Source organism: Patagioenas fasciata, chromosome 4 (genome assembly GCF_037038585.1).
Source record: "Patagioenas fasciata isolate bPatFas1 chromosome 4, bPatFas1.hap1, whole genome shotgun sequence".
Taxonomy (NCBI): domain Eukaryota; kingdom Metazoa; phylum Chordata; class Aves; order Columbiformes; family Columbidae; genus Patagioenas; species Patagioenas fasciata.
The window spans coordinates 23,712,714-23,732,306 of NC_092523.1; the positions used below are offsets into that span (position 1 = coordinate 23,712,714).

The window sequence follows — 19,593 nt, forward strand, 5'->3', positions numbered from 1 at the left end:
ATGAGGAAAGAAAACTTTGAAAGTCAGTGTCACTAAATTCACACATTTCAGAAGATGCAAAACAGATGCTGAATCAAGACTGAGAACCTCAGACCATGTACAAAGACTGTCTGTTATAGCTAGTACTCACTATATGAGAAAGTAACTGACACACTGAAATGTTAATGCATTTTGTGTGGTTAGACTACACAGAGCCATAACCTAAAATCCCACTGAAAAGTGTGACATGGACTTGCTGCAGTGCAAGAACATCTCCCACCAGCAAACTAATCCCCAGCCAGGCTCCAAACAAAGGCTACTTTGGATAAACTACCTTCCCAGGTTCATTGCTGAGCATGATGTCATATGGCATGGAATACCCCTTTACTCAGTTTGGGTCAGCTGTCCTGCTTGTGTTCCCTTCCAGCTTCTTGCCCACTCCCAGCTTACTCAATGAGGGAGCACAGAGATGAGAAAGCTTTGATGCTGTGCAAGCACTGCTCAGCAATAGCTAAAACTCCTTGTGTTATCAACACTGTTTTGGTCAAAAATCTAAACCACAGCACCATATGGGCTGCTATGGAGAAAAATAACATCCCAACCAGACCTAGTGAACGAGAACATGTTCTGTTATGGGCAAGCAGAACCTGCTACTGCTTTTGAATATTATGGTGAGCAGTGGTAAGATAAAAATGAAAGATTCATGTTCCATTGCAGACTGTTAACTTCAGAAACTGTGTCTCATGGCTTAATCCCAGCAGGCCAACTAAGCCCCATGCAGCCACTCACTCATCGACTCACTCACCCCGCAGTGGGATGTGAGCGAGAATCAGAAGAGTAAAAGTAAACTCATGGGTTGAGGTAAAGTAAAAGCCACACATGCAAACAAAGCAAGCCAAAGAATTCATTAACTACTTCCCACAGGCAGGCAGCTGTTCAGCCGTCTCCAAGAAAACTGGGGTCCATGACGTAACATGAAGTTCCTTGGGAAGACAAATGCCATAACTGAGCATCCCATCCTTTCCTTCTTCCTCCTCCAGCTTTACATGCTAAGCATGATGTCACATGGTATGGAATATCCCTTCAGTCAGTTAAGGTCAGCTGTCTCAGCTGTGTCCCCTCCCAGCTTCTTGTGCACCCCCAGCCTACTCACTGGTGGGGTGGTGAGAGCACCAGAAAAGACCTTGACCACATGTAAGCCCTGCTCAGCAATAACGAAAACATCCCTGTATTATCAACACTGTTTTCAGCACAAATACAAAACACAGCCCCATACTAGCCACTATGGAGAATATTCACTGTATCCCAGCCAAAACCAACACACTGTGGTAGGCAAAATAATGTCAATGTTTTTGAAAATTTTAAAAAACCAAAATCATTGTACATTGCAAGATCTCAATTTTATGCCTATATTCTTCACTGATAAAAACTAAGATTTTTTTTTTTTTCCTTTCAGCATATTGCATGAAGATTAAACATTTCTCAAGGAAAGAAATTTGATAGAACTACGGTCTCTGGTGCGTGTTGAAGTACTAAAAAATTACAGTAAGATCTGAGTTGCGGTAAAAATAAAAAATGCATTTTCAATGTTCTAATGAGATGGAATTTGTATTTCAGGTGCTCAAAATGACAGTTCTTTTGCATCTGCTGTACCTTCTTTATGCAGGCAACATACTTCTATCTGATGCATATATTCTATATTTTGGATGCCTATAATGTATCACCTTTTCTATGTTGAGTTTAAAAGTAAATCTGTATCTCTGTGACAAAAAATAGAACATCAATCAGATACATATATAACCAATGCTGGCTTATTTGCTATATTCCATTTTTAAACAAAAAATAATAAACTCATTCGTTTCCCATATTATATCACAGGCATCTGGTTTGGAGTTTTTTTTGTCTTATAAAAACCAGATATCGCCTCATTACAGGATAATGAAAATCTGACTTTCCAAGCTACATAATAATGAAAACAAGTGTGTATCTGAAGAGAGAGCTAAAATACATTTGTTATTTGTCTGTCTTATTTTTTAACTATAGTTTAACTCCTGACTAACCTATCAGGAAAAAACCCCTTCAAAATACCAGTACAGATGAAAATACATTATTTATCTTCTTACTGGTATTTATTGAATGAAAGTATTTTTATAGAATATTGTATGAGAAAGATGACACTTCAAGAAAATCAATCACTTACATTACTACAAGACATAATCTCTTAAATACTTGCCATAACACTTCATTGGGAGACATTGCTTTCACATTACAAATTTTCAGTTCCAAGTAGTGATTGATAATAAAGAAATTAATTACAGTTGAGAAAATGAAATTTTCTGTTGTTTCAATCTGCTACACTGAAATGAGAAACAGTGAACTGAATTCACTGTTATATGTCCTAATTTGTAAAAAATATAAATTAAATGCATTCCCCCACAATGCCTGCTTTTTAAATTAGAAATGTGAAGGTAGTATGGAAGTTTGAATATAAATTTACTAAACTGAAAAATGAAATTCTGTTTAGAAGTATCGTCATTTCTGTACATGTGTGCGTTCTTTAAATACACACACATGCATATGAAGCACACACCCACAATTCAACTAGTAGAGAACACAAGAATGGAATACGGTTGGATTTGGATGTCATTCACAGAAGAGAGATGGACATACTGAAAAGCTGTATAACATTATCTCTATTCAGTATCTCTTTATCTTGCCAAGGCGCATAAGAGACAGTATGTCCTTCTCTGTAAAAACCTGGCAAAGTTAGAAAAGATAAAAAGTGAAACTCAGAAGGATAGTAACAGTTACAAGAGAGGACTTACATGGAAGTTACAAGACCAGTTGGCATAACTCTGCACAAGAGTAGTTGCTGTTGGCTTACTGTCAACAGTACAGGATATTTCAAGATGCATCTTCAAACATTTCCAGGGTCTTGTTCTCATCAGTATTTTTGTTAATGACCTGGGTGATGAAATAGGCTAATTTTATTTGTGCATAACAAAAAGATAAGCGGACATGTCAGAACATTAAAGAAAAAATTCAAAATTATTCTTTTGTGTGAGCTTGAAGAGATGTTCTGAAAAAAAAATGAAGATGAATTTCAAAACAGGGTAACTACTATGCATAAGTGGAAATAATCAATCTTGCAATCAGAGGACAAAAAAAAAAAAAAAAGATGAACTGGTCACAGTTTCAAGTTCAGAAAGCATTTTTTGTATTTTAAATTGTCTGGGCACAAAGCCTGGATAGGCAAACCCCTCTTCTCAACCAGTCACCTACAGTAGGTTGCCTAGGGCTATGCCCCATGGGCTTTTGAGTATCTCCAAGGATGGAGACAACACAGCCTCTCTGGGCAACCTATATCAGTGTTCAATCACAATAAGTTCTTCTTATGTCCAGATGAAATTTCCTGTGTTTCAACTTGTACCCAATTCCTCTTATGCCACTGAGCACCACTGCAAAGACCCTAGCTCCACCTTCTTTGCACCCTCCCAGCAGGCATTTATGCATGTTAATAAGATCCCCGTGAAGCATTCTCCTCTCCAGGCTGAACAGTCTCACCTCTCTCAGCTTTTAGTATAAAAGATACTCCAGTCCCTTGATCATCTTTGTGGCTCATCAATGGACTTGCTCTACTACATGCATGTCTCTCTCATACTGGGGAGCCCACCACTGGGCACAGCACTGCAGCTGTGTCCCACCAGGGGACTTCCCTCAACCTGCTTGTGACTCTCTGCCTCATGCAGCTCATGAGCCTGTTGGCCTTCTCTACAGCAAGGGCACAATGGTGACCCATGTTCAACTTGTTGTCTGCCAGAACCTCAGGTCTTTTCTGCCAAGTTGCTTTCCAGCCAGTCTACTCACAGCGTGTACTGCTGCATGGATTTATTCCTCTGCAAGTGCAGAATTTGACATTTGCCTTTTTTCAGCTTCATGAGGTAGTTGTCAGCCCATTTTTCCAGCCTCTCAAGGTTCCTCTGAATAGCAGCGCAACCATCTGGTGCATCAAACACTGCTCCCCATTTTGTATCATCAGCAAACTTGCTGAGGGTGCACTCTGTGCTATCACCCAGGTCATCAATGAAGAAGTTAAACAGGACTGGACCCAGTGTTGACCCTTGGGGTATAACAGCAGTGACTGGCCTCCAGATGGACTTTGTCCCATTCATCACAAGCTTTTCAGCCTGGCAGTTCATCCACTTTTTGATACACCTAACTACCTACTTAATTAGCCCATTTCTAATGAGCTTGTCTACAAGGATGTTATGGGAGTCAGCATCAAAAGCTAAAGTCAGAATAAGCAACGTATGCTGCTCTCCCCTCATTCACCAATCTGGTCATCTCATCAGAGAAAGCTGTATCCTTGCATTCCAACAACTTTTATTCATTTTATGATGACCATCTTGGGGGTAAAACCAACAATATATCTGATAAATGATGCAGACCTACACTTGAAAATATGGCTGCTAATTCATGCATCATCTGGTATCTTTTTCATGTTCTCCATGAATCTCATATTGTGTGTCTTCAGGTTTCAGAGGCAAATCGTAACATCCTGAATCAAAACAAATCCAACAAACCACAGTTATTTTGGGGTCATGCTATCTTGGATATAAGTATATGACAACAAGAAGAGCTAATCATGTAAACTAACAACCAACAGAAGTTGGGAGTTATTACCTCCAAGTGTACTAACAAGAGATAATTGTCTACTGTACAGAAATCTAAATTGTTAAATATTATTGTCAAATTTGTAATAGGTAGATGTTGATTTTAACACATACTTTGACAATTACTTCCCCCCTGAAACATTTTGAAACAGAATATTGGGGGTGGGGGGGTAGGGGAGAGACAGAGGAAGAATATGGCATTACAAGTTGAAATGTTATTTCATAGTTCCTTTTTTCTAAAAAATAACTTTTTTTCCTGAAAAGGAGATACATTTTTACAATTACTAAACCCTGAAAAGGGCTTAACTGCCATTGATCAGATAGAGATTTCTCTACATACCTTAGAGTTTGATGATTATATACTTTCCAGGCTGCAGGAGCCTCAGATTCAAATTTTATTATTGTCCAGTCAGAATGGTGACTGAGCTGGAGGCTCTCAGTTTCATAAAGAGTGACCTAATCAGTAGCTATTACAGCTTTATAAACTAGGCCTCTTCCTTCCTTGTAAGTCTACACTCCAGGTGTGTTTCTGAAATAAAAGCCATACCACCCATCTGCATAACGTTATGTACTAAGCTAGTGAGCAGTCATTTATAAAAAAATTGAACAGCTACACCAGGAGAGACAGACAGAGAGAACATTTACAAGCTACAGCATGACTGTAGAGCTGAATGCATGTAGATGATGGGAGGTATTTTCATGTGAAGTGGTGGAATGGGGGTGGGAATACATTATTGAAAGAAAACAAGACACATTTTATGATAGGCATCTTCTCTCCTGTTATCTCCAGCAGTTGGCATTCAGTAACAGGATGCTAATCTGTTTTACATTATGACAGTACTTAGCTGCTACTTAGCTGAAAGTGGCTCATATGGAGTCTCTTTTAAGATAAACTCTTACACAGCAAAAAACAGAGGGCTGTGACACCTGTACAATTAATCCTGGCTTGCCCTGAACCTAAGCATAAGCAAGCATAAGCAGGTGGGGCCCGCGCAAGTGGCGGGGCTGTAAACCGGAGCGGCAATTGTGGGGTGTGGGGAAGGGGCGAGGGGACAAGAGACCTAGAGAAGTGGCATCGGGAGCAGGTCAGCAGCCTGGAAAGGTCAGGCTTCGCTTGGAAATTCAAAAGTTGTCAGTCTCCTAAACACTCCCACCACATAAATTTCTAATTACCTGATACACATACATGTGTATGTATGTATTGATGTACATACACATTCACCTCCAGGGATTTTAAAGACCTTCCAATTCATGCACCCTGCTGTATGTTTTTTCCTGCTTTCTGAAAAGTTTTGATCCCTCCCATTCTCCTGTCTAGTAAAACACATGACGATCCCAGTATACAATTTATATATATTGTGTAAGATTGTAACTTAGATGAAAAAGGTAATTTTCTATTAAAAATATTAGCATTTTGAAGTTACACTCAGCAAATATCCAGAAGTACCATTGACTTTAATATTGTTTAACATCTTCCTTTTATTATATTTGATCTCCTTTGAAGAGTGACTATAAAATCAATGCAAATAAGAAATGTGAAGTGAGTATCTTGCATACTACCAAGAATTTTTTATTGTTGAACTAGAGCCATCATCAAAACAGCAAACTTTAATATCTCAAAATATAATTATCAGCTTGGAGTAACTGCAGTTTTGTACTGTGCTGATATATAATGAATTTGTTCCCTTTAGGTACAATATACCCAAGAGCATTTTTCAGTATAATAACTGAAGAACATCCCTTCTATTTTGGTGTAAAGGAAACTGGGAATATTGAATCACTAGCTAATGAAAAATTACAGATCCATGCCAGCAACATAATGTATCAGTAGTTAGAAAGCTATGCTGCAAATTGTGCCAATAGAAGCTTTATAGAAGAAAATTAAGTTCAGAGAATCTATCTGAGGACTTTTAAAGTTGCCAATATTGATTGATATGCTTTAGATTGTCTCCAAGGTCCTGATTTTTCCTCCAGTGTACACCAGGAAAACACAAAATTAGTTACAGTGAATTAAATGTGAGTGCTAGGATGTGATTTTGAAGTGCAGAATATCTGAAAAATTGCTATCAGAGTTTTTTTTCCCCCACTATGTAGTTCATTTTCATTCCATTTTTTCCTCTACCACTTGTATAGGCCTAATTTCAAATGAAAAATCAGACAAACAAAAAAGTGTTCATGGTTCTGTCAGGAAATACAAAAAAGTGAATAAAAAATAACTGAATGGAGGTGACACAAAGAATATACGTAGTGTAATATGCACTCTTTGATTGCAGTTCTGTACAGAAGCTACTGAAAGTGCAAAATATGCAGCTACAATGGTGCCAGTGAGTGTGGGTGTTAGCTTGTGTAACTCCGTATCTGAAATGCACAAGGACAAGTCACTACCAGGAAAAACAATCTATTAAAAGGTGGCATTATCCATACAGTGTCTTTTTGTCAGGGCTGAACTCAACCATTAGTACCAGATATTACTATGTAACCCACCTTCTTCAGCCTTCTTTGCTTAGTTTATAGAGTACATATGGTAATTCAAAGGCATCAGCCTAGATGAAAGGAATCTGCTTTTCCCTAGGTTTCATGGTTTTTCTCAGTTGAGTTTTAAATGTGTGGATACTAAGTGCTTTGTTTCCAAGGGTGTATTTCTCAGTAGTAATTGCTAGAATGCCAATATACAGCACTCAGAACCTGGCTGCGAAAAATTCTGACTATTTCTGTAAACACACACATGTGTATGCGGATATATAAATTCAAGCAATACAGCGTCAGAAAACACTAATAGGTTAATGAAAGGTAAAAGCAAGGATTTAGATGATACTGAATATCTATATACAAAATTACATAAAAGAACTGTTAAAAATCATATTCTATCATCTCCAGTTTACCATTTGTTGAGAGTTTCAATTTTCCAGATAGATAAGGGTCTTGCACTGAATTTATCCTGTGTCTGATACAAGATTTCTTTGCTGGACCCTCTGATATTTGTGGGTTTTTTATGGCAGCTGAACCTAGTTTAGAGGTTTAGCTTGATGTTTTGGAATCCAGTGTGTTGTTTTTTCATATTTCAAAAGAGGCCATCTTGCCTACAATACTTTGCTACTTGCTAAAAGTTGATATTAACCTTGTGTATTGACTTGACCCGCACTCCTCTGTGAATTAAAAGTAATTTATAGCCTGCAATGGATGTTGCTACCACAAGATTCATGACTGTGATATTTGGGAAAAACATAAATGGTTGAAAAGTTCTTCAGTATAGTATTTCTAAAGACCGAATTCTTTTTCTCTAAAAGTTAATTTCTTGTATAACAGGTGTTAAAATATACCAACCTAACAGTTCTATTGGTGACCAATGATAGGACCCAAGGGAATGGCAGGAAGATGTGCCAGTGGAGGTTTAGCTTGGACATTAGGAAAAGGTTCTTACCCCAGAGGGTGGTGGAGCACTGGAACAGGCTCCCCAGTGAGGTGTCATGGCCCCAAGTCTGACAGTGTTCAAAAAGAGACTGGACAATGCCCTCAGGGACGTGGTGTGAACTGTGGGGTTGCCATATGCAGGGACAGGAGTTGGACTTGATGATCCTTGTGGGTCCCTTCCAACTCAGGACATTCTATGATTCTATGCTATGTATTTACTAAATTCCTGAATATTGAGATTTTACGATGTGATCTTTTCCCACCCATATTCTTAGTTGTTTTTTCTCAGAAGCGTTTAATAGATTTCTTATTTTTTTCTATACTTGGTCTCATGGCTCAGAAACTTAGTCTGCTATTTAAGCTAAACAGGAAACAGGAGGTTCAGGTGAATCACAGAGTAGAAAATAATTCTATGTATTAGCCTTTCTGTATTTCTTCCTTCATGCCTTAATTAGGTAACTGGCTAGAGGCTTTTTAAATACAGTATACAGGTTCACTGAACCGGCTGATACCACTAAAATGTGCTAAGCACAGATGGCTTGGTGATCTTTAGTTACCTATAACCCCGTAAAATATTGGTAAACCCCAACTGGCTACATGAGTCATAGAAAAGTCTGTTCCAATAGGTAACTCAGCTGGAAGTCTATGCTTTAAAAAAAGCAACTTCTTTTCTGCAAGGTAGCGCAGTCAAAACACCTCTCTTACCTGGTATGAGAGTCAAACTCCTCTGCATCCACTTAGCAGTACAGACCTCTCTGGATGGACTGACACCCTGGGCAGCTTCACCATCACATTGTCATGACTTACCAAGCCAGGCGTAGGTTTCCAGCAGCCCACACAGTTACAGGTAACTCATGCTCACTGAGCCAGTTAATTCCATCTGTGCTTAAAAGAGTTCAAAACACAAAGAGCAATCCATGTCACACACTTAGGGTTCATCTAAACATCTGGACATCATGATGCCATTTGCAGCAGTGCCAGGGATGATCCCCCAGCACTTTGAAGGGACAGTACAATTCCATGGGAAAGCAGCATCCAAACACTGTTTGTTGTTTTTATGGCTGATGTAAACAATAATCTTTCTGTTACTAAAGGTCAGCTCATGATGTGAAACCAAATAGTATTATCACGCTGTGCCTGGAAAATGCAAGTGGAGAGTGTGACGTAAAAATCAGTCTCTAAAGGAATTATCAACTACATAGTAAAAGACACGGAAAAGTGATATTTACGTTGTTATCTTAATTATTTCCTCTGGGAATTTATATGAAAAGAATCCCTAGCAAGGATTGTGCTATTTACAGGTTAGATCATGATAAATTCTCTGTTGCATCCTTTTAGTTGTACTCCATAGTACATGTCAGGTATGTACAGGACGAGATAATAAGCTTGCCCCTTCAGGGTCAGCAAATCTGCATCTGTATTCAGGGAAGCAAGGAATACCAAAGAATTGCAAGAGAAAAATATTTTCTAGTATCTGCAATTTCTTTCAAGCTAGGTCGAATCTGACCTTCAGCAGAAATATTAACCCAAAACATACAGAAATATAAAGAAATCTTACAAATGTATGCATACAGAAATTGATGTCTTGAATCAACTTTAACTGAACTTTAATTATTTTAGTAATAATTTTATTTTAAACACTTCTGTTTGTTCTACAAAAAGTGTTTGTTATCTACTGATCTTTGTAATTACTTGCCAATCATTCTGAATTTTCCCCTGCTGCAAATGTCCATTCCTATAGCTTGCTATGGCATGGTATGCTACCACCTATTTCACATAAATGGAATGACAGAATGATGTACTGAATCAGCATGCAAGTGTGTTATGAAGCAATTACGTTTGATGGTGCAGATGTGTTCAAATTAACTTCCTTCCCTGACTCCAGAAAATCTGCATCAGAGACTTGAGGGAGCATTTCTTGTATTATTAAAAATAAATTACTAGCAAAACAGGGCACAGATTGATCCCACTCTAACAGTTTAGAGCAGTGAAAGAGGAAACAGGCCTGCTTTCCACAGTTAACAATTTATTACACGCCAGTTTTGGCCCTGGATTGCATACCACAAGCACAAGTATTTTAAAGTAAATACATACCAGTCCCTTAAATGCTCACTATTTTGAGAATTAATTAGATGAGATTTTTTTCTCTCCTCCCAAATGTCTGTAATGATTAGTTTGAAAAGCTCGAGCCATGTGCAATAATCATCTTAAAACAGAATGCTGACTGACAAGCACTGGCAAAAAATTATGTCACAATTGCTTTTTAAAAAGACTAACATTAAAACCTGTGCTAAAGAAGAGAAGAAACATTAAAGATAGCTTACCTCTTAGAAGACATCCATATACTCTTCAAAAATCCTTTCACAGGACCAGTAATTCTGTTAGATTTGCAATTATTTATTTTTCTGTAACATGAGTCAGTAAATTTAGCACTGGTATATTTTAATTCAAACAGAATATATAGTAGAAACACCTTTTGCATAGTTTGTTCAAGCAGACTTAAAACAATATGTGTAAGATCATAAGCAGAGTCACCTCAATCCAAATGGCCAAGTCTTCAAACATATACAGAAATAATAACTCCCAGTTTGAGTTTGGAACATACTCCCTTTGAGATGTACTGGTCCCAAAGCATCTAAGCTTAGTTCTAATGAAATCAATGAGAAATCTTCTACATTCACTGCAATCAGAGTGCTACATTTTCTTTGGGAAATTATTTTTTTTAAAGTTAGTTGGCTGTTAGGTCACTTGTTTTTAGTGCCTAAAGCAAAGGCTTTTGTAAGTGACTGGAGATTAACTTTGCAAGCAAGATCCTTAAGGAAGGATAATTCCTACATATTAAATTCACTGCTTACCTGAAAGTAAGTACCCTACATTAACTTCCTGAAGTATATATACTTGAATACCATCAAAGACACACTGTCAAAACAAGATCAAGTGCTGCTTAAGTTCACTTTAAAGTCAACTTTCATTCCAAGGTGATGTGCTTCTTTGAGGTGCATACATCCTTGTTTCAGTTCTGATTTTGCCGGTTAGTAAATGTCATGAATGTTCCTATAATTTGTGAAGGCTCGCTAGACTTCATAGGTTGAAAGTACATCTTAAAGGAATCCTTGGCAATCATATATTCTTCAAGGGTTAATTAGGTATGGTCAAATATAAAGCACACAAGTGTGTATAACAAATCGTTAAGTCTTGTGTGAGAATGGCAGCGGTCTAGGTGAAAATGTGTCATTATCTCTACAGTGCTCTCATCTTTGACACCATTATATCAAATGTATTTTCTATATCGAAATAAAATGTTGTATGTCTATACAATTAAAATGTTACTAGGAAGAAAGTCAAGGAGAGAAACAGATACATAATTAAACATACTTAAAAGTTAGGTTTTCTTTGTCAGTCTTGCTTTTTTTAAGTAGCATATTCTATGGACATTCCCAGTGAAATAAGTGGAACATTCATATTCAATGCATGTAAAATCTTACTTTCCAGAATTTGTTTTATAATGTAAAAGTACTTTTGAAGAAAGAAATGTGTCACTTTTTTTGTTTAGGGGGCAGGGAGGAGGAAGTAGTTTTTAACAAGAAGTTTACTTTTATGTTTAGATTTTTGAACTGAGAATTGGAAAAGGGTTTTTTTTTTATTCCTTCACGTGCTCGTAGACCTTGTTTCAGAGAGCATTTATTATGGATACAAGTCATTGGAGGGGTAATGAATAATTTTTATTCCCTTGCTCTTCTTTTTCCTACAGACATTTGTTACCTGTGATTAGCCCTTGATTACCTGTAGCTAGTTTTGACAGTAGTGTATCTGCTTCAATATATACATGTTGCTTGCTTGACATAGTATGGTTTTCAGTTAATCACTGGGAAATATTTCTTCCAACGCAGTCAAGATGAGTTTTGCTCTTGATTTCAAAGGGGCAGGATTTTATCTTTTCTGCTCTTTTTTTCTGTGTCAGTTTAGTAATACAGAACTGCACCTGTTTCTGACTGGAGGTCTGAGATTTCTTCTGTAAAGATTAAAAAATCTTAGATATTTAGTCTCAAATTTCTGCAATTTATTTTCCAGTTTTCAGTTCAGTTTCATGGGCTCATGCATGTTTTCACAGATTTCTGTTACTTCTAAGGACATTTATGAAGAATTAGATATTTAATTCTTTATGAACAGAAGCAAATTGAGTCGAGCATTTGTCACGATTTTGAGCAGTGGCTGGTTTTTGAACTATGTCAACTAAACTGATGTCTTTGTCTAGGTGTTTAAGCATGGCATCCACTTTGCCTACACAAATTTAAGCAAATTCTTAATCTTTAGTTAAATAGGGACCAGTTTTGTTACAATCTCTTTTCTCCCCCTACAGATTACAACATCTTACAGTATAATCATATTCCACTTCTTTCTTGTTGAGGGCTTCTAAAGGATTTTTAAGGATTTTTTTAAGGATTTTTGAAATGTGGTGGCCAAAGTGCTGTTTTATGGTTTTTGTTGTTGTGGGTGTGTTTACCAGTGCTACTAGAATTGTATTCCTAATTCTTCTAAAACCAGTGAAAAAATACATGAATTTAATGAAGCTTTACTTTTGTTTTAAATGGGGATACGTCAGGCATTTGCTCAATGTCTGACTGGAAACCCAGTGCTATCCATATTAAAGAAGAACAATTATGCAATTGTATGATTATCTTCCCTCTTCAGTACCTCATGTATAATCATGCTAATACGTCTGACACCAGCTAGTACATTTTCAAAGCGATAACTGGGGATTCAGCCATGCAGTTGCAATGACATTACTGGAGGTAGCATAACCACATCCTAGGACTTTGTTTTGAAAACCCTCACCCTGCAGCATGTTTAATGAATATCATTTGGTTACTTACCTAGTTATGATTAACAGGAAGAGAAAGAGAGACTTCACTTTTAGAAAACAACAATGTAAACAAAAGTGTGGTCTGTGAAAACAGTAATTTGCACTTAATGCAATTTGCAATAGTCACGCACTTCTTAGTCTCATTTGCTGATTTGCTAAAAGAACCAAATTTCACAACAAAGAACATTCCCTTAAGTGGGAAGAAACTGGAATATGTATTCATATAAGAAGGAAAATGCAGTAGGGAAATGCTATGTGAAAGGAAAGTATAAAAAGACAGAGGAGTGAGTTTAATGCAAAAAATTATGATCAGAGATGACAGAGAGACAGTCACAATGTTTCAATGCTCAAGTTGATGAGGCAAAGGCAGAGTAATGTAAACGCTGCAATTAAAGTCAAAGGCAGCCAAGAACAGGTTATAATGTAGTCACCTCCCATTGCTTCTCTCACCATCTGCTATATCCTGACATATAATATATCACAGAATGAAGTGTGAAGTGCAAGGTCAAGAGCCAAGGGGAACACCAGATAGAAAGTCTTTATTGATCAGTGACAGCTACCTAATGGCACCTCTGCAATGCTGTAATTGGTGCTGAATGATTTTATGTTTTTATAACATTAAGCTTGCAATGCTATGCAGCATGGCAAGGACATGCAAATGGTATAGTGGTGCAGAGGCTGATTTAATATCAGAAGGCAAGCTATAGATCAAGGAAAGGAGTTAGGTGATACCTCAGCATGATTTAATCTTGAACCTGGGAGATGAAATGGCTGAGCAAGTAGAAAATGGTATCAGTTATAAGATTGATAATAAGGAAGTGAATGTGTTAAAAAATAATTTGCTCCATAAAAATGGCTTTTCAAATGTCGGCAATTACACCAAACAGAAATTGCTTCCTTGGGTGTCATATTTTCAGACAGAATTAATGAGTGACTTAATAACTTCTGTATTAACATAATAGGCTAGTTAGACTAATTCACTGGAAAAGCAGAAGTTTCTTTACATATTTTATCATTGTTATTGGTGAGTGTATTTTATTAAGTGAAAGAGAAATTAATTCAATCACAGGTTAAAAGGATTAGTTAATTTAGCCAGTATCAGTCCAAAGGGGTATGAACAATTAATAACTAAATACATATTTTCCATCACAAAATCATGTGATTTGTCAAATAAAAAAGATACATTTTGCCCTAAGTGTATACACCAATCTGAAAGCAGCATAAAGTTTTTAAACAGCAGCAGTATTCACTCCACCATCATTAAACTTCTCTCATAATTTTTATAAAGGGATTTATTACTTGGCCATTTCACCTTGAAGATTTGCCACGCATGTTCTTAGTGACTAATCCAAATTGGTGCTGAGCACCTGCAACTTCTATTGAAATTTTCAGTGAAAGTTACAGGTGCTATCAACAGCCCAGAAGCTAATTTTATTGTCTCTCCCTGAGTCCTTGAATAATTTCCACTGTGCTTTTTGGAGCACGATAGACCGAAGCTATGCAAACAAATAAACAAAGGAGTGCTCCTTAAGCTCCAAGTAAATTAATATTCATTTACTCATTTCCGTTCTTTCAGTTTGCTGAAAATAAGGTCAATTTGAAAAGAAACACAGATTCTTCCAAAATGTACAAAGTAGTACACACATTAGATATACAATATGTCAGGGAAGATTCCCATGACAAAATATGCCCATTTTTCATCTCCCTGTAGACACTGGTTCTGAATGGAGTGTGTTGTTGGTTGCTTCTATCCCAGATGGTACCTTTAGGCTCAGGTGAGGCTAAAATCCTACAGCCACAGATATTTCTTGCTACCAGAAGTTTACAACAAGATCACTACAAACATTGCAAGGATGAGTCAGGACTGTTCTTTTTCAGCAAATTGCATCCCATTTAGGAATGGAACCCAAATGGCTTGTTTACTTGTACAGGGATTTTGTGTATAAGATTTTCTATTCATACCTACAATGGAAGCACAGAGCCAATGTGTACCAAAGTCTATGTTAAACTGCTGTTCTTCTCAAATATCTCCAATACTTAATAGCTTGAGGTTGATATTACATTTATGTCCTGTGTGAAATGGAACAAGACATTTTCTCCTTAATTTCAATCTCTTTTTTCTTTAACTTCATGAGAATAATACAAGTCCTGCCTCATGGCATCATGATTTTGTCTCATGACTTAGACACAAGTAATTAGATTGCTCAGTTATGATGGACTCAGTGAAATCAAATTTATTTCAGGGTGTGTAAAAAGAATTTCACCTTTACCATGACAGTGTGAAAAGGACATAACCTCATCTGAAACAGAGGTCTAAAATCATAAAGGATCTAGTTCAATCTTGAGTTTTATGCCAGAAGATAATGTTGGGATGTATGGAAGGTCCCTTAGAGGTCTAAGCTGGAGACCATGCTGTAGGACTGCATGTGAAATGTGTTAAAAAATTATTCCCCAGATATAGAAACAAATTCAAAGATGCATGTGGTTACAGTAACTGAAACATTCACTTGTAATGCTGCCTTTTCATAGTGAATCAGAATTACAACATTCTAGCAAGTTAATGTGATCTTTTCCCATCCCTCAAGAAAACTCAAGCAGAACTTATTTATTTCGCCAAAAATGTAATTACTATTTACAGCTGTCCTGTCCCCACGTTCTGTGTTTCTCATGCGAACAAAAAACTGTTGTAATATTAAAATGTGAAAAACAAACAAACAAACAGACAAAACACAGGTCAGTTTTCAATAAAGGTGCAATAGTGCATTGTATACATCAAATCATACTGCAAGGAACAGTGCCTATAAATATCAAATAGCCTCAAAAATCACTCGGCTGCAGAAGCTTGGAAACCAGACCATTGCAGTATGCTACTGTTTGCTCTTGATTCTAGAAATCTTTCTGTTTATCTAAGGCAGCTGCTGACCCATATTACTTTTTGTACTTTTCCAAATGGCCTTCACACAGGTCCAAGCTGCCTACAGAATAAAAATAAGTGGTATAAAGCATTATGCTATTCTGCGTCCTTATCACCAGAAAATATATGTAACAACGGTCAATGACATTTGCCTCTAGTGTAAGTACTAGCTGAAAATATTCAAGTCCAGTATGAATTTTCAGCCTGACCACCTATGAAAACAGAAACTGTACCACCAGAGAATATATTGACTAAGAAACAGCCTGAACAACAATACACAAAAAAATCAGAAATAAGCAGAAGTAATTTTAGTGGGAAACTAACGATCACAACTGGTATGAAAGGTAACATGACTTTTACTAGTGACTTCTTGGTCCTTACTGCATGTTTCCTATACTTCAATTGGTTTCTCATTGCCTGGAAAAAAATTTTCTACAACCATTCAAGCTGAATGAAATTTGGGGTAACAAGTGATAGCTGATGTTTCATGTATAGTACTTAATAATGCTTAACCCCATTTCTGCAAGTCTCTGCACTCTATTTGGTCATATGACAATAAAGAAGGTGCCTTAAACTCTTTGTCATAAAGGGAATCAGTCTCGCAGAGAAGAGTCTGAATTCACTTGTGGAATAATATATTTCAAAATGTAGCTTCCTCAGATCTAATATTCTATTACACATTTATACTGGATGCATTAAAAGAAGTTTTTATGCTCCCGTGACATGGTATTTTGAGATACACATTCTAAGGTAGCAGGGATGTAGTCCCCCAAGAGGCTTCTTTCAGCTGTCTGAAGAAGGTCCCATCAACTGTATAAAACTGTCGATAGCAGATACCCACAAGAACATTGCTTGTGTTGCCCTACCCACTAATCCTGATGAGCTCATCATCCACCCACAGGCAGAACTCAGGCACCCTTGCTGCTCTCTCACATCAGGACAGATGTCCCTCCTCACTATCCTTCCTGGCCCTTCATAAAGAGCTTGTATCTATCCATCAAAGCACCCCAGTCATCTGAGTTATCCCACCACATCTCCATGACCCCAAAGAGATCATGGCCCTGTTTGTTCCTCATGCTGCATGCATTTTTGTACAGGAACTGTGTGCTGTATCTGAGGAAACTTGTGGTTGGCTTTGATACTGAGGAAAAAACAGTCTCCACCTTTACTCCCTCAGGATGCCATTCGGAAGAACAGTCAGCCTGTCATGAGAAACAAAGTAACTGGAGTTACCTCAATCTACAGTGAAAGATTAAGAGAAACTTGAATTGCTTGCACTTGCCACTGCACACTAACAAATTTATACCGTGGCCCAGCTGCTGTGCAGCAGCCTTTCATCCACAATAACTTAATTGAATTTCTAATCTTTAAAAAACTTAAAACATTGGAAAATGTGTCTGTTTTTTCAGCTGACAAACTATAAAAAAGCTTTTTTGTAATTTTTTACATTTTGTGTTGCTTATTACATATTGAGGGAAACCTCTCCTGTAACTTCATAGTGTTTCAGAAACAACAAAATAATGACTTTATCTAATGGTCAGCAAGAAGAGCAGAGTTATATTGGCATATTTAAAAGCTTTTATTAAAAATATGCTGCCAATACCATATTTTAGTGAGTTAGTGATTCCTTTAAAAATTGAATGTAGGCTGTTCACAGTGTCAGTAAAACTGATTTTACGGTTTCCATCCCTACTAAGAAATATTTAAAAATAGATACTTTGAAAAGTTTCTGAGTATTTGCAAGACGAAATTAACTTTTGGAGTTAATATAGTTTTGTGAAGGTGCCCTTGGACATCCTGATTCACTTATACTTAAGACAGATCAACTATAAAAGTATGAAGGAACTCTGGAGGAATTTATTAGAAAACAATAAAGGAATGAAAAAGCCAGAGATGGTCCCAGTCATGGGATCAGTACTAACATACATTGGGTGATTTTTAAGCCACTTAAGCAACGAAGTATCTACTTTAAAGAGGTTTGGTATTTTGTTTTTTGGTTGGTTGGTTGGTTTGGTTTGTTTTCCAGAATCTGTTGCGTGAGATAGCATAGTTATAAATTTAGAGCCATTTTAGCTGATTAGGAACAGCTCAAATCCTTGTTTTGCTCATTTAGTAATAAATGGCAAGAGTCCTAAGAGTAGCATAAGGCTCCAAGCTGGAAAAGAAAATACCATCCACTCCTTTCCTCCAATTGCAAAATATTTTACATGCGGATAACAAAGGTATATGTAACATTCAGATAACTGCACAGCAAATTCAGAAACATCATAACACCATAGTTAGGGACGCAACTTTTACTCTTTGCTTCGAATTCCCTGTTGTACTTCAACACATGAGACATACCTTTTTCTCCCTCCATTCCTTTCCCCTCCTTAAATTATATATGCAGTATAAATAAAATATATAAAAATACAATATACGCATTCAATATATATAGTAAAATAATAAGGATCACTGAAGACAGTATAATCATAAGCCTTACTTACAAGCACTTAGAAAGTGCTCTTACTTAAAAAGTTCACAATCAATGTGTTGATAGTATTTTATCCACCGAAATAATAAGAAGATGGCATGGATCAGTTAGTACCAATGAACAAGTATTTTGTATAAAACAGATTGCATCTTCCATTTCTTACTCCTTAAATCACATCATTTTCTCAGTGACTAATGTTTTTTATCAAATACACAATGGACTTTGTGCATAACATGGGTTAATTTCCCTGGTGATTTGTTCAAACTTGTGGGGATAATTAGACGCTGAATCAAATGACTTTGCGATATGATGGCTGCCCTTCAGTTTAAATCATCAAAATAACAGTTGTTGTCTTTTTAAAGGACATGCCTTAACACAATGTATCAAGTAACGAATTTTGGAGAAATGTCATAGTCCAGGATATGCAGAAAGGAATCAGGTTAGATCAGTAAAACTTTCTGAAACAACAGCAGGCATCAATTACAGTTTTAAAATTTCTTGAAGACTAGCATGTACAGAATAAATACAGACCATTTATTACAGCTTCACAGACTATGTATCAGCACACAGACTGCATTTTCAGAATCATCAATAATGGTAACTTTAGCCCTCCGCATCACAAAAGCTGTCTATGCCGATGGCAGCAAACAGATCGAGGCAAATGTCTTACTTATTTGCCAAATTAAATTGTATACATCTGTGCAAATATTTTTTAGCTATATTTGGAGTATGTATCAGCATAGCTCCTTTGGAATTAGCTATTTAATGCTCGACACCTGGTCTTTCTTGTTAATTTATATTTTGTAAGATTTTTTTTACCCTAATTTGCATAAACCCACAAAGATTAAAGTATATATAGTTATTGATTTTTCCTCTGGGAATGCAAATTTTCTTAAAAAAATACTATTTTATTGTCTTTTTATCTTTCCTCTTATTTAAATCTCCTGATTGTTCTGTTTGTTATTACGATATGTTTTCTGATATTTATGAAGATATAATTAGCTTGGATCATCTACAGTGATTTTGCTTCACACATAAAAATGAACCAAGACAGGAAGGGGAGTAAGATATGCTATAAAAGGCAGCCCACAATAAAGGTGAAGCAACAGCTCCCCTAAAGATAATATGTGACAATGACAGAACAAGTCACCACTATTTAAATTATATTAATAAGTAATAGGCTTGTATGTTACAGGATACTCTCCCACCATTTTACCCCTGGCATCACTCTTTGGATTCTGAAATTTCTACTTTTGTCAACTGACATAAAATATAGCAG

The 19,593-nt window shown here is 36.7% G+C and overlaps 1 long non-coding RNA gene across 3 annotated transcripts; it reads right to left on the reverse strand.

The window, feature by feature from the left end:
• Positions 1–2,812: 2,812 nt before the first annotated feature.
• Positions 2,813–8,942, reverse strand: LOC139827907 (uncharacterized). 3 transcript variants are annotated; one of them, XR_011739034.1, is made up of 3 exons: positions 8,769–8,942; positions 4,432–4,537; positions 2,813–2,943 (listed from the first exon to the last, which is right to left on the reverse strand). It is a non-coding gene; the product is annotated as an uncharacterized lncRNA (long non-coding RNA). The 3 variants fall into 3 exon arrangements; XR_011739035.1 differs by having other exon boundaries at positions 4,428–4,537; XR_011739036.1 differs by having other exon boundaries at positions 8,871–8,939.
• Between the last annotated feature and the right edge of the window lie 10,651 nt (positions 8,943–19,593).